We start from the raw sequence: 14,406 nt of genomic DNA, 5'->3' as shown, positions 1-14,406 counted from the left end.
AGGGGCTTTTCATTTCATGCCGTGTTGACTTTTCAAATGTAAATCAAGCAAATTACTTTGTTCTAGGTATTGTCAGCATTTCCACATCATGTTTATACTAGTCAAATATTCGCTGTGTTAGTTTTCAACAGGAGTTCTGTAATTTCTCAGGTTGCAAGTAAAAAATGTGCTCCGCCAGTAAATTTTCCACGGTTTGTCCGTAAAAAAAAAAATGCCGCGGGACGTTGGCAACCCTGGACGCGATGGGTTGCCGGGATTGGCTTTGATCGGGCCAGCCGGTGTGTCGCTTAGGCCTCCCGGTGGACAAAAAGACAAAATGAGGTGCCGCTCAGGTAGAGAGGTAAAGCCCAACTAGACCGCTGTGAGTGCAGGCATGGGACAGGGAGCTCGTCCCAACTCCAAATTCAGCAATGTCAGAGGAAAAGATCCATAAGCAGCATATCATGAAGCAGACCCCTGTGCATGAAAGATGAAAGGCAGCCTCAGCCTCCACTCCAGTCAGGTCACGCCCCCCCCCGATGTGTTTCGCTCGGCCCCTTGGAGCTCAATCACGGGGAACATCTCACTTCATGCACATGGGTCTGCTTCATGATGTGCGGCTTGTGGATCTTTTCCTTTGACACTGTGACAGCCAATCACAGTGGTCACATGATCACCAATCCCCCAGGTGTTCAGAAGTGCTGTGCAAACTGTTGCCGCTATATAAACCCTGTATAATAAGAACAATAACTTAAAAAAGGATGCTGGGGCAGGCGGTAGGGTTGCCACCTGTCCAGGATTCACCCAGGCAGTCCAGGGTTTTTGAATCATGTGTCCAGGTTTCAGGCGGACTGAAACCCGGACACATTATTCAGACTGGGCTGTGGCTCCCCAAGTAACCAAGATAGGCACACACAAATCTGTTGCCACCCGAGAGCTGTCTGGGGGGGGGGGCAGGTTTTGTATCACTGGGGGGCAGGACGATTTGGCCACACCCACTATTCGCTGCGGCAAGCTATGCGCACTGCAGTACTATTGTCCTTGGGGGCACCCAAAGGTGCCGCTAAAGTGTTTGGGTTTGGCTTGAAGAAAAGGTGGCAACCCTAGCAGGCGGGAAGACATGAAAGTAATACTATAGGCGAAACTTCTTTTCAGTTGAGGCCCGGGTCACACTGATGCCACAATCCCTCCGAATTTGGAGCGCTTCTCGCATCAGAAGTGGGACCCGATTTGGACCCCATTCTCTGCAATGGAACCCATTGTACTTGGTGTGACTTGAGTCTCACCGACTTAGAAAAAGGTTCCTGCACTACTTTTGGCCCGACTGGCATTGACTTCTGTTGAAGGAGTCGCATGCAAGTCGTGCCGAAGTCACGATGGGGTCCGACTTCAAAGTCACGCAACTTTGATGTCGGGGGGGGGGGTGTCAGTGTGAACCCTCTGTTTGTTTTTATTTTTTGCTGTCTGCATCTCTATTAGGGAGATTGACTCTCTTTTAAATGTCCTGATTGGCATACCTCCCAACATTTTGAGATGGAAATGAGGGACACCTACTAGCAAGTGTATGTAGGCATAGGACACGCCCCCTACCACACCCCCTTAAAGGAGAATTAACTAAAAAAAAAGATTAGTTAAATCCACAAGTGCTTTTTTTTTACCACTACTATCCCTTTATATTGGCTTTTAAAATTTACAAATGCAGCAATTTAGAATTTGTTTAGCGCTGGGAAACACTTTTTGAAAGATAAAACTTGCATTTTATATACAACTTTATAGATCAGATCAAAATGAGAGACAAATGAGGAGGAATGAGGGACAGAGGGACTTTGTTCCAAATCAGGGACAGTCCCTCGAATTTAGGGACAGTTGGGAGCTATGCTGATTGGTAATGTCATATAGGAAGAAAGTCAGGGTAAATCCAACATTTGTAGTTGCCACCAGAACAGGAATAGAGGGGAAATCTTTCAATGGGGAAACTTGTTTTTGTGACAACTGCCTAACACCTATGTGCAAACACTCCCACCAGCCATGATCTGTCTGCATTCATAGCTCTCAACTGTCCCTGATTTGGAGCAATGTCCCTCTGTCCCTCATTCCTCCTCATGTGTCCCTTATTTTGCTCTGATCTATATAGATGTATATAAAATGCACTTTTTATCTATTAAAAGGTGTTTTCCAGCGCTAAATCTTTCATCGGATTTCTAAATGGCTGCATTTGTAACTTCTAAAAGCCAATATAAAGAAATAGTAGTGGTTAAAAAAAAAAAAGCACTTGTGGGTTTAACCAATCTTGTTTTTTGTACAATTCTCCTTTTAAGGGGGTGTGGCCAGGGGGTGTGTCCTATGCCTGCATACTTTTGCTGATAGGTGTCCCTCATTCCCATCTCAAAAAATTGGGAAGTATGCTGCATTGCATAGAGAAGCACAGAGATGTCTTAACTAAGATATGTAATGAAAATAGAAAGGTTTTATTGAACAATTTATGTTTTCATGTTGATGGGGGGGGGGGAGAACCAGGGAATGCAAGATATATTTAGATTAAATGTGAGCGTTAAGTAAATCCAGGCAGTCACGCCATAGTAACAACCGAACCCTGTTTACTGTTTCTCAACATCAAAAGCTTGCCGGACGTTGGGCTGATATCTCCTGCTGCTTTTCTTTGATGTATAAAAAAAAAACAAAAAAGATGACTTAAAGCGCCGTTTCTAAAAGATATTTCTCTTTAGTGGCATTCTAAAAGCTGTCTTCCCTTTCTCTGCTATTATTAACCTCTTTACCCAATTATGTCTAATTACTTTACTAATTACCTAGCAGCAGATCTCGGAATAAAAATCATCTCTCAAGCAAGGAGGCAGAGATGTTAGTGAGGTCACAACACAGCCAACCCAAACTGTCTTCCTCCAGAGGGATCCTAGAGGTTAAAGTGTTCCTATGGTGGCAGAAAACACACGTTACTGGCCTGCTCCCGGAAATGCCAATCGCTTGGCTGCCCTTTGGTTTTAATACTTTGTGGGTTTCTGACCTGGAAGAAGCATGAGGCAAGCGCGAGTTTGGGATAACTTCGGTGCTAGTTATCTCTATGCTGGTTCCTGTCGGTGATGCCACAGAAGTATTGACACTAAAGCAAGACAGGCATAGAACTAGCATTTTCAGATGAAGCGATCAACGGGGGCAACCTTAACCACTTGCTTACTAGGCACTTTCACCCCCTTCCTGCCCAGGACAATTTTCAGCTTTCAGTGCTGTCACACTTTGAATGATAAGTACGTGGTCATGCAACACTGTACCCAAATAAAATTTTTATAATTTTTTTTCCCTGCAAATAGAGCTTTCTTTTGGTGGTATTTAATCACTGCTGTTTTTTTATTTTTTGCTAAAAAAAAAAAACGAAAAAAAGACCGAAAATTTGGAAAAAAAATTTTGCAAACAGGTAGTTTTTCACCTTCATTGATGTGCGCTGATGAGGCTGCACTCATGGGCACTAATAGGTGGCACTGGTGGGCACTAATAGGTGGCACTGGTGGACACTGATGAGGCGGCACTGAGAGGTGGCACTGAAGGGTGGCACTAAAGGGCATTGATAGGTGGCACTGAAGGTCACTGATAGGTGGCACTGATGGGCACTGGTAGGTGACACTGATAGGCAGCACTAATAGGTGGCACTGATGATGAGGCACTGATGGGCATTGATAGGTGGCAGTGGTGGGCATTGATAGGTGGCACTGGTTGGCACTGGTAGGTTGATTACCGATCTTTTATTTACATCACATGATCAGCTGTCATTGGCTGACAGCTGATCACGTAGTAAGGGGAGGGGATCGGCTCCTTACTCCAATCTGTAATCAGCCGAGTCTCATTGACTCGGTGATCACAGAGCGTGCCATTTGTGCCCCGCAGGGGGCGTGCAGGCAGCTTATGCACAGGAGGACGTCTATTGATGCCCTCCTGGCAATTAAGGCCCGGCTATAGCGCGGGCGGGAAGTGGTTAAAGTGTTACTAAACCCAGGAGCCTGCATTCACTATATCTGGTCTCCCACAGTACACAGAACATGGAAATACAATTATTATTATTTTTTTTTTTTATATATTGTCATTTTTATTAATTTCCAAGAAATTACAAAGTAATATAAGCAAACAGAAATTAGAATAAAATATAATAAGATTACAAAGAAAAAGCTATAACAAGCAATCTTACAAGCACCAATATATTATTAAACCCAGGACCCTGCATTCACTATATCTGGTCTCCCACAGTACACAAAACATGGAAATGCAATTATTTTAGTAAATATAAACTGCTAAATACCTTTTCTCATCAGCGGTATATAGCAGTCTTGTGCCTTTTATCAGTGTCTGGTTAAAACTTGTAGGAGTTTTTATTCTCCTCTGATTGTCCTTTGAGGCTGCAGTCTGGACAGTGCTGATTGGCCCTGTGCTGATCACCCTCCCAAGAAAAAAAAGGAGTGGCTGGATCAAGTTCTCAGCAGCACAATGAGAGGCTGTCATGAATCTGGGTGGATCCTGACATTAAAGTCTGGATCCCTCCAGGATCTGAACCTGCTGAGATTTTAGCCCGCTTTTGGCTGAATACAGGCCACAGGAGTGCAGAACGAAGTGCAATCCTGTGACCTACAGGTGAACAAGGGCTAAAAGAGCTTTGACCTTCTCCTTTAATATCTGTGATTTTTTTTTTTACAATCTATAAAATATCTTTGGTTTACAGATAAATGTTTAAAACTTGACAAAGGATTCCCAAAGCACAGTGGGCTACCTAAAGAGGCAGTACAGCAAGACAGCTTGCTTTAAGGCTACTTTTGTCTGATTAAAACCTCAAACTCATGTGATAAAGGAGGAGGGAGTGCTGTGATAATTCATAGGAGTTCTGTGACTGATAGGTAAGGAAACACAAACTAAACTCTCCCTTTAAAGCAGAACTTATGTAAAGGATATGTAAACGTTCAGAGTGGCCCCGATCCTCCTTTTCTGGGGTCCCTCAGCGGCGCTCCTGGCTCCTCCTCTTCTCGAGTGCCCTGTCGGAGAATCGCTCTCCCTCGGGGCACCCATGTGGGTGCACTCCCATGTCCTGCTGCTGTGTCCATTGATGCAGACAGCAGGACTCGGCTCCGCCCCCCCCCCCAGCTCCCACGTCATTGGATTTTATTGACATCAGCGGGAGCCAATGGCTGTGCTGTCTTAATCAGGCTCAGGTAAGTCAAAGGGGGGCTCTAGGGGGCTGGTGCACTACAAGAGGTTTTTCACCTCAATGCATAGAATGCATTGAGGTGAAAAAACCGCAAAGGGTTTACAACCCTTTCAAGGCAGTTTATACCCACCATTCCTTTAATAGTCTTGTCCCTCGCCGGCGCCAGAATCTTCTCCTGTGTCCATCTTCATTGGCTGTCATGGGATGATGTCACTCCTGCACATGCGCATAAGCTGTCATTCCAGCACACCGGGATTGGACCAGCCGATGTAAGCTGAGCTGCACATGCACAGCTCAGTTTACATGCCGGGGGTTGCTGAAAGCAGGCAGGTAAGTGTATTTTATTTTTTATTTTGCAATAAGAAACCTGCCTGCTTGCAGTGAGCAACAGTGGAACTATTTTTTCACTTTAAGGGCTTGTTCACACCTAGTGCGTTAATCTGCGCTGATCAGGGTTGAGGGCACAGAAAATACTCTTGCTGTTTCACGATCCCAGAGTGAGAATTTAAAGTAGATATAAGCCCATATGGAAAAATATTGTATAAGCTTTAATATGTCAATGTAATTTCAAAAACGGTGTTCAATCTGCCACTTTGCATTACTACACTGTGCGTTTGCAAACAAAATATAATCCAGTTAGGGTTTAGATTTACTTTTAAAGTAGAATTTTTTTTTTTTTCACAGAATCATATTTTTATCTAGGTGGATGCAGTATTGTTCCGATGCTGCATTTGTCCCCCCCCCCCCGTCGGCTCTAACACTTAGAACTGAGCGATCAAACACCGCTGATCACTCGGTTCTCAAAGACTCCATGAGCAGAGAGCTGTTGACTGTCACTCTGCTCACTGGAGTGCTGGGCTGTTGAGGGGGGCGGGAGTGGCCGGCTCAGGCTCTCAGCCGCTCGCTGAGAGCCTGAGCCAGGTTGCTGGTCCAGGCATGTGGGCGGATCCCGACTTCCTTGTCGCAATCTTGCCCGAGCCTGGACCGCCTCTGTGGCGTCAGCTGATTTCAGGCAGCCGTCTGAAGAAAAATGGGTCACAGGACTGCAGAACAAACTGCACTCCTGTGATCCACAGGAGAAGAACAGCCAAACGAGCTTTGGCTATACTTCTTCTTTAGGGTGTTCTAGCATGATGTCACTTCAAATCTACAATAAGGAACATCAAACTGTGTAATGGACATAAAAACTGCTGCATGCAGGAGTTTGGACTCGCACCACATGCAACCCCAGATGTCTGAACTGAGCTGTTTAATAAAACTTTGCAGTTCCCACATGGTTATCATGCATTGCAAATGCATACCTCCCAACTTTTTGAGATGGGAATGAGGGACGCCTGTCAGCAAAAGTATGCAGGCATAGGACACACCCCTTGCCACGCCCCCTTAAAAGGAGAATTTTACAAAAAAAACAAGATTGGTTAAACCCACAAGTGCTTTTTTTTTTACCACTACTATTCCTTTATATTGGCTTTTGGAATTTACAAATGCAGCAATTTAGAAATCAGATGAAAGGTTTAGCGCTGGGAAACACTTTTTGATAGATAAAAAGTGCATTTTATAGACATCTATATAGATCAGACCAAAATGAGGGACAAATGAGGAGGGACAGAGGGACATTGCTCCAAATCAGGGACAGTCCCTCGAAAACAGGGACAGTTGGGAACTATGCAAATGTTAAGCTAAAACCCTCAGACCAGCCATTCTCAATCAGAGTTCCATGGAACCCTAGGGGTCCTCCAGAGGTAGCTAGAGGTTCCTTGAGTTGATTGACCTCCCATCTGAGGGTGTCTGCTTAGTTCCGGAGCCAACGCTACTTGGCAGAGCCAGCAGCATGACACTAATTATTTTATTTAGCTGCCTGTATATGAGGCAGTCTTCCCACTGGTCACCACTGTAATGGGCAATTTCCCTCCCTGACCCTCAATATATTGGTTTCAGCAGGGATTCCCAGAGAGTTGAAAATGATTTTGAGGGTTCCTCTGAGGTAAACAGGTTGAGGAAGGCTCCTTTACACATAGGGAGGTGTACTGTATATTTATACTGAGTAGCTAATATATCAGCCCTAAACCAAAAATTATATGAACTTCCTTTAGAAGGGTCTAGAGCAGCCATTCTCAACCAGGGTTCCATGGAACCCTGGGGTTCCTCCAGAGAGTTGCTAGGGGTTCCTTGAGCTGTGGCTGATGAACCACCTATATGCTGATGCCTACAGGATTCAAGGTTCAGCACCACTTAGCAAAGCCAGCAGCACGACACCTAATATATTTTTAGCTTTTTAGCTGTCTTTAAGGGTGGCATTCTGAGCACCACTTTAAGGGGGGCCTTCTTCCTATTAATCACCAGTATAAGGGGCATTGTCCCTTTTGAGCCCTGATGAATTGGTTTTAGTAAGGGTTCCTCAAGAGATGAAAATTATTTTTGGGGGTTCTTCTAGGGTTAAAAGGTTGAGAAAGCCTGGTCTAGAGATTCTCAATCCATTTGTGATTTGGAGTCTCCGTTCTAATTATAATAATCTCTCAGGTAAACTAAATGTGGAAAAAGACAGTTATAATGGACAATTTTATGTTATAAAAGTATGATAAATAAAACCTAGAAGAAAAAAAAATCACAGCAATACCCTATCTTAGCCTTTCTAAACCTTTTCGCCTCCCAGGAACCCTTGAAATGATGTTCACATCTCAAGGATCCCTGCTTAAAATGATTTTGTATTCAAATTGCTTTAAATTAGCCACACATTAATGGATAATGAAATATGGTCCACTTAGGCTGGTGGTTATCGATAAGAATGTCCATTACACTGGTGGCCCATGTGGTTCCCCCCATATATTGGGGAGTGTGTTGAGAATGCTCATTACATTGGAGGTCAGTGGGAAGAATGTCCCTTACACTGGTGGTCAGTGGGCAGAATGTTCCTTACATTTATGATCAGTAAGAAGAATCCTCCTTACATTGGTGACCAGTGAGAAGAATGTTCCTTACATTGGTGGTCAGTGAGAAGAATGCCCCTTACATTGGAGGTCAGTGGGAAGAATGCTCCTTACATTGATGGTCAGTGAGAAGAATGCTCCTTACATTGGTGGTCAGTGGGAAGAATGTTCCTTACATTGGTGGTCAGTGGGAAGAATGTTCCTTACACTGGTGATCAGTGGGAAGAATGCTCCTTACATTGGTGGTCAGTGGGAAGAACGCTCCTTACATTGGTGGTCAGTGGGAAGAATGCTCCTTACATTGGTGGTCAGTGGGAGGAATGCCCCTTACATTGGAGGTCAGTGGGAAGAATGCTCCTTACATTGGTTATTAGTGGGAAGAATTCTCCTTAATTTGGAGGTCAGTGGGAAGAATGTTCCTTACATTGGTGGTCAGTGGGAAGAATGTGCCTTGCATTGAAGGTCAGTGAGAAGAATTCTCCTTACATTGGTGGTCAGTGGGAAGACTGTGCCTTATATTGAAGATCAGTGAGAAGAATGTTCCTTACATTGGTGGTCAGTGGGAAGAATGTTCCTTCCATTGGTGGTCAGTGGGAAGAATGTTCCTTCCATTGGTGGTCAGTGGGAAGAATGCTCCTTCCATTGGTGGTCAGTGAGAAGAATGCTCCTTACATTGGTGGTCAGTGAGAAGAATGTTCCTTACATTGGTGATCAGTGAGAAGAATGTTCCTTACATTGGTGGTCAGTGGGAAGAATGTTCCTTCCATTGGTGGTCAGTGGGAAGAATGCTCCTTCCATTGGTGGTCAGTGAGAAGAATGCTCCTTACATTGGTGGTCAGTGAGAAGAATGTTCCTTCCATTGGTGGTCAGTGGAAAGAATGCTCCTTACATTGGTGATCAGTGAGAAGAATGTTCCTTACATTGGTGGTCAGTGGGAAGAATGCTCCTTACATTGTTGGTCAGTGAAAATAATTTCCCTTATATTGATGGTCAATGGTAAGAATTCCAGTTTATAGATAGCTGAAAAGATCATTGGGGTTAATAGTAACTTATCTGAAAAGTACATTTTAAGGAACCCTGTTAACTTCTTGAGGAACCCTAGATTTGCCACATAACCCTGGCTGATAAAGGAGGATCTAGTGCAACCTAGAGGTCATTTGGAGCCTACAGTCTAATTACAATCAACTAAAACAAATAAGTAAAGGTCAGTTTTAATAAACAATGTTATGTGATAATGGATAATATAATGAACAACAACATGAAGAAAACAAATTTCCCAGCAATACCCTATAACTACCCCCATAAGCAAGCTCTGTTTAAAATATACAACATCATTTTCTTTAATGACATCACTTTTCGCACACGGCGATGTACGCCATTTCTCACCTCCCGTAGCTGCCGCGCATAAAACTAACTTCGCACAAGGCAGTTTTAGCCACGGGGAAAAAACTGATCGTAAGCGGAATTAATTAAACACAAGCCCGTGCAGTGCGGGGAAGCAGCTGGAGAAGCAAAACCTTTGAGATTGTTGGTGGAGCTTTGGCAGAGACGGAGTTAACTCGGGGTGAACCGCAAAAAAAAAAAAAAAAAAAGAAAAAGCGCCCAACGCAACGGTTACCGCTTTTTTCTGCTTTTTTCTCTAAGCGCGCAATTTGTTTGCTTTCATTGTCCTGTTTTTGATGCATTTAATAAGTTGCAAAATTAAGCGCTGCCTTTACATTCCTTTCTTATCTTAAACGATAACACGCTTGCGTTTTGCGTATATATTGTGGCCTTCACGTCCAATTGAAGAATAAAAATAATATTGACAGTTATTAAAACAATTAAGTTATTTTCTAAATCATTTTTGACTCGTCTATTGCAGTTCTGAGTTTATTCCGGGCGTATTTCAGTTTAGGGTTCCCCCTATGCTCGTGCCTTGCTCCACGCGTCTACTACTCCTTTTGTCAAATCGTAGTTCCGTTTTCAGACAATGACAACTGGAGACAATATCAGGGGTGACAAAAGACATCAGCCAGCAAGCTCCACGTCCCAGATATGTCCCCAGGCTGTCAAGAGTTGGGTAGCGTTGTCTCTTACCTGGGATGCTATTTAGAGAGATGACCCTGGAAGTGTCCCCGGTCCTGCATGGTGCTGATGCTGCTGGAAGGAGCCCCGAAAGGATGAGAGCCAGAGAGTGACTGGGAGGAGGAAGCGGAGTGACAGCAGAGAAAGAGATGCAGATCAGTGCTTGGATGCTGGACTGAGCAGCATGCGATTGGGAAGACACACACATCACACACAATGGGGTTTTATAAAGAGGAGAGAGGAGGGGCAGAAGGACGGGAGCCCACCAGAGACAGAGAGGAGCAGGAGATGCGAGGAAAAAAAATGGGACATCGGTGGGAGGTATGGCACGCGCGCGGTGAGGACAAGAGACGGCAAAGCCACGCGGGCGAATGAGTCGCTGCTGAAAGCAAGCAGCTGGCGATGAAAGGCAGAATTTACTGACCAGCCAAGACTTGAGAAGAGGCAGTGCTGCGTGTGTTGTAAGGGGAGACAGAGACTGGCATTTTTGGGAAGGCGGTATATCAGCAAGAAGCCATCGTGCCATAGATTACCGCACGTGAGCGAGCGCTAGCGAACAGTTGGACATGCCGATTAATGGTGTCTTTTGAGCCAGCTTTTGCCCCAAATAGAGACAGTCCGGCTATCTGGTAGCGATTAGACAGCGTTTGGGGCCGACGGGCAGATTTGTCCTGAACGGAGACTGGTTACTTGGCAGGGGGGGTTAGACAAATTTCAATCAGCTCCCACCCCTGGTATCTGGGAGCGATTGGACAATGTACGATCGCCTTTCCCGGGGCCGCCGGGCAGTTTGGTGCCCAGGTTGGCTCTTTGATTCATTGAAAGGTTTATGGTCACCTTTTTTTTTTTTTTGGGTAAGGGTGATAGTATTTTTAAAGTATAGGGCTCAATTCACAAAGTTTTATCAAGGATCGGCGACCCGAGGCCCACGATACTATTTGCATTGGCCGATTGATGGTGTCTTTTGGGCCAGCTTTTGTCCTGAACCGGGACGGTCTGGTTACTTGGCAGGGGTTAGACAATTTTCAATCAGCTGCCACCCCTGGTATCTGGTAGCAATTAGACAATGTACGATCGCCTTTCCCGCCCCCAAGAACGGTACGTTCTGGGGGCCGCCATGCAGATTAGTGCCCAGTCTAGCTGATCGATTAATTGAAATGTTTATGGTCACATTTTTATTTGGGTAAGGGCAATGCTATTTTTGAAATATAGGGCTCAATTCACAAAGGTTTAACACAGGTGTCGGCAATCCATGTAGTGTTGCTACCTCATCCCTTTAAACCCAAACACACATTAATTACACAGGTTCTGTGGGTGATTAAGGTGGTAATTAAACTTACTTGGTGCCTTATCTGTATTTAATTAGCCTCAGAACCTGTGTAATTCAAAGGTGTTCGGGTTTAAAGGGATGAGGTGGCAACCCTAAATCCATGACATGCCTGCCCAGGTGGGCACACATTGCCATTTGCGCTGGCATCTACTACCACTGGTTGTATTTGACAGCCCACAAGGCTTTCAGTTACAAAGCCTGGCCCCACCCTACTCCATGATGTCACTGAAAAACTGCCGCTGAGGACGTTGGCGTCCTGTGTGGAAGAAGCCTATCTACACACCTAGAGTGTTAATCTGCATTCCTAAATGTATAAGGATTGGGGCTGACCCAAAGTCTGAAACCCCATGCATTGAGGCTGATCCAAGGTCTGAAGTGAATGCCTTGGGAGCTGATCTTAGGTCTGAAGTGCATACATTCATTGGGGCTAATCTGAAGTCTGATACAGTGGTGGCCCGTCCATGCAGGGCGCAGGGGCGCCACCCCCCCCAATCCATCCATGCGCCCGGCCCCTAATCTCCATGCAGGGCGCATGTTGCATGGATTTGATTTCAATCAAGGTTTTTATTGGAAGCACATGATTACAGCCTGAGGTGCGAGTTTGCCACCCCAAAATATTGAGCATAAGCCGCCACCGAGTCTGAAGTGTATGCATTGCAGCTGTTCTGAAGTCTAAAGTGTTTGCATAGCTCCCAACTGTCCCTGATTACGAGGGACTGTCCCTGATTTGGAGTAATGTCCCTCTGTCCTTCATTCCTCCTCATTTGTCCCTCATTTTGATCTGATCTATATAGTTGTATATAAAATGCACTTTTTATCTTTCAAAAAGTGTTTCCCAGTGCTAAACCTTTCATCCAAATTCTAAATTGCTGCATTTGTAAATTTTAAAAGCCAATATAAACAAATAGTAGTGGTAAAAAAAAATCCCTTTTCATTATTTTTTTTGGATTGAATTAAATTTTTTTGGTTAATTCTCCTTTAAGGGGGTGTGGCAGGGGGTGTGTCCTCTGCCTGCATACGTTTGCTAGTAGGTGTCCCTCATTCCCATCTCGAAATGTTGGGAGGAATGTGTTTGCATTTGGGCTGACCTGAAGTCTGAAGTGCATGCATTGGGGCTGATCCGAAGTGCTTGCATTGAGGCTGACATAAGGTCTAAAAAGCATGCACTGTGGCTAAAGGTCTGATCAGCCCCAGTGCATCTGAGCATACCTCCCAACATTTTGAGATGGGAATGAGGAACACCTACTAGCAAATGTATGTAGGCATAGGACACGCCCCCTGCCACATCCCCTTAAAGGAGAATAAACCCCCCAAAAAAGATTAATTAAATCTACAAGTGCTTTTTTTTACCACTACTATTCCTTTATATTGGCTTTTAAAATGTACAAATGCTGCAATTTAGAAATCGGATGAAAGGTTTAGCACTGGGAAACACTTTTTGAAAGGTAAAAAGTGCATTTTATTTACATCTATAGATCAGACTAAAATGAGGGACAAATGAGGAGGAATGTGGGACAGAGGGACATTGCTCCAAATCAGGGACAGTCCCTCGAAATCAGGGGTAGTTGGGAGCTATGATTGCAGCTGATCTGAAGAATATGCATTGCAGCTGATCTGAAGCATGAAGTATATGCATTGAAGCCTTAAGTGCATGCATTTGGTCTGATCTGGGGTCTGTAGTGCATGCATTGGGGCTGATCTGGGGTCTGTAGTGCATGCATTGGGGCTGATCTGGGGCCTGCAGTGCATGCATTGGGGCTGATCTGGGGTCTGTAGTGCATGCATTGGGGCTGATCTGGGGTCTGTAGTGCATGCATTGGGGCTGATCTGGGGTCTGTAGTGCATGGATTGGGGCTGATCTGGGGTCTGTAGTGCATGCATTGGGGCTGATCTGGGGTCTGTAGTGCATGCATTGGGGGTGATCTGGGGCCTGTAGTGCATGCATTGGGGCTGATCTGGGGCCTGTAGTGCATGCATTGGGGCTGATCTGGGGTCTGTAGTGCATGCATTGGGGCTGATCTGGGGTCTGTAGTGCATGGATTGGGGCTGATCTGGGGTCTGTAGTGCATGCATTGGGGCTGATCTGGGGTCTGTAGTGCATGCATTGGGGGTGATCTGGGGCCTGTAGTGCATGCATTGGGGATGATCTGGGGTCTGTAGTGCATGCATTGGGGCTGATCTGGGGCCTGTAGTGCATGCATTGGGGCTGATCTGGGGCCTGTAGTGCATGCATTGGGGCTGATCTGGGGCCTGTAGTGCATGCATTGGGGCTGATCTGGGGTCTGTAGTGCCTGCATTTGGGCTAATGTGAAGTCTGAAGTGCATGCATTAGGGGCTGATCCGAAGTGCATGCATTGAGGCTGACATAAGTTCTGAAGTGCATGCATTGGGGCCGATCTGAGGTCTAAAATGCATGCTTACAGGGCTGAATGTGTTTTGTGTGTGCGCCAGTTAATCAGTTTTTACACACATAGCTGTACTGCCAATGGCAAGTTATGATATAATAATTAATGAGTTTAACTTGCCAAAACTGAAAACAAACCAAGACAATACAGCACGCTATTTTCCACTGGCATGGTTGTTGAATGCTTGTGAACACGGTACAGAAAAGGTTGCTTACCCTTTTTTTTAACACAAAAAAAAGAATGTATAAAAAAAAAAAAAAAAAGTAGGAATCTTTATTTTAGCCATGTGACTGTCATTTTCAAACCTCATTGGACTTGGTTGAGAATAACTGTCACTTTTTTTTTAAAGTAAGTGTCCTTACGCCGGTGTGAAAGCTTTGCGAATTGAGAATATATTTATAGTCCCAATTCACAAAGCTGACACACCGCTTTCAAAAAAGTGACAGTTATTTTTCTGCGGAGTCCAATGAGATTTGAAGAAGTGCAGTCACATGG

General features: G+C 44.9%; 1 protein-coding gene across 1 annotated transcript in view; it reads right to left on the bottom strand.

The window, feature by feature from the left end:
- Window positions 1-10,602, bottom strand: part of LOC141110388 (G protein-activated inward rectifier potassium channel 4-like) — a 79,695-nt gene extending 69,093 nt beyond the window's left edge. The window contains exon 1 of the mRNA XM_073601708.1: window positions 10,189-10,602. The gene's annotated coding sequence lies outside the window, so the exon portion shown is untranslated. The remainder of the gene's footprint in view (window positions 1-10,188) is intronic.
- Window positions 10,603-14,406: the final 3,804 nt, after the last annotated feature.

Source organism: Aquarana catesbeiana, linkage group LG10 (genome assembly GCF_042186555.1).
Source record: "Aquarana catesbeiana isolate 2022-GZ linkage group LG10, ASM4218655v1, whole genome shotgun sequence".
Taxonomy (NCBI): domain Eukaryota; kingdom Metazoa; phylum Chordata; class Amphibia; order Anura; family Ranidae; genus Aquarana; species Aquarana catesbeiana.
This window is presented reverse-complemented; position numbering and strand designations above follow the sequence as displayed.